Raw genomic sequence first — 1,607 nt, 5'->3', positions numbered from 1 at the left:
AAGCACCCCCCCAGCCAGCCGCTGCCCAGTCGGTGTCTGCTGCTGATCTGGGTTTGGTTCTTTGTTCTCCTGCGCCCCCCCTCCTCCTCCTCCCAGCACCCACTGCTCTGCTCCGCTCCAGCCCTTTCCTGTGTGCTTCCAATACCAACCCGGGCTGCAGCGATCACTGGCACGGGGGTGGAGAGGGGAGACAGAGCAGCAACTAGCCGCCCCCCATCTGTGCGAGTCTCCAGAGCTGCTGCGTTTACTAAGACGGACGCGCTCTCCCCTTGTGGACTCTGCTGGAGGGGGGGCACGGACCGCCCTAGGAACAGGAGAGACGGAGGGGAGTGAATTGGGAAGGGGGGGAGAGGCTAGACAGTGAAAGAGGGGAGAGTTTTAAAGGGGTAGCAGCAGAAATCATAGACTCACAGAAGACGAGGGTTGGAAGGGACCTCAGGAGGGCATCTAGTCCAGCCCCCTGCTCAAAGCAGAGGGCAGCCGAGAGAGGTTTCCCAGAGCTTCTTGAGCATCACCTCCAGGGCTGATTTCTCCAGGGCCCTGGGGTAAATACCCCCATTTTGTCAATCATGTCAGAGATTCCCCCCGGTCTCCCAAGGGAACTTACACCGATGTCTCCTTCTGCCAGGGCACCCACCTGCTAAAGAACTGCCTAATCTCACTGCCGCTGCCCTTCTCCACCTGGCTTCTTTGTTCCTGCTCCATTGGGTCACAGCCACAGTTCGTTTCTCTGCTTCCCTGGGACGTTAACTGTGCGGGGAACGCACCAGGGAAACACACTGTTCAGATAATAATGAAGGTTAGTTAGTTAGGGTTGGCCCTGCTTCAAGCAGGGGGTTGGACTAGATATCTCCTGAGGTCCCTTCCAGCCCTCATCTTCTATGGTTCTACATATTGTCATTATGTCATATGATATTATCCTGCTGATGCCAGCATGAGCCTTCTGCTAAATAAGCTATGTCCTGGGCCTTACAGTTCGGCTTCCCAGCGGGAAGAGAAATCAGTGAACAAAGTCTGGGTAAATTCGAAGTGTGATTTGCTTCACAAATGCACCGGCCTTGGAAGAGTGGCAAAGGGCACCTGGCAACCTTTCTTCCAGAAATCTCAGCACGCACCGGGGCCTGGTTCCCAGGAAGCTACTCTGGGCCAAGATTTGCCTCTCCATACAGAGAATACAGCAGAGCCAACTCCGCTGTCCGCCATTGCCTCTCTCTGAAGACCATTGCATCACTGAACTCGCAATGGTACGCCTGTCTGCCAAAGACTGAACACTTGCTCTAATGCTAGGAAAAAGAACCTGTGTAGCGAGCAGGGCCGCCTGGTGTCCCTTCTCCCGCACATAATAACAGCAATTCCTGGAGGGAAGAAAGCCAGGAGCTCTTGAGTGAGCGGGGAGTTGAGTCTCCAGAGCATTTTCAGCGTAAAGCTGTGGAACATGTTAAAGACATGGAGGCCGGAGGGTTATTGTGATTTATCAGAGCTCTGTAACTGTGCTCAGATGCCCCTCAGGCCCCGGCTGGGAGGTGGGTTCTGAACATGGTTCTTTCTTCCAAAGCCCCTCTATATTCCAGATTCAGAGCCGGGGTTTGCAAATGTCCTGCCTCTCA

This window comes from Emydura macquarii, unplaced genomic scaffold (genome assembly GCF_026122565.2).
Source record: "Emydura macquarii macquarii isolate MOO-44397 ecotype Brisbane River unplaced genomic scaffold, CSIRO-AGI_Emac_v2 contig_3450, whole genome shotgun sequence".
Taxonomy (NCBI): domain Eukaryota; kingdom Metazoa; phylum Chordata; order Testudines; family Chelidae; genus Emydura; species Emydura macquarii.
This window is presented reverse-complemented; position numbering follows the sequence as displayed.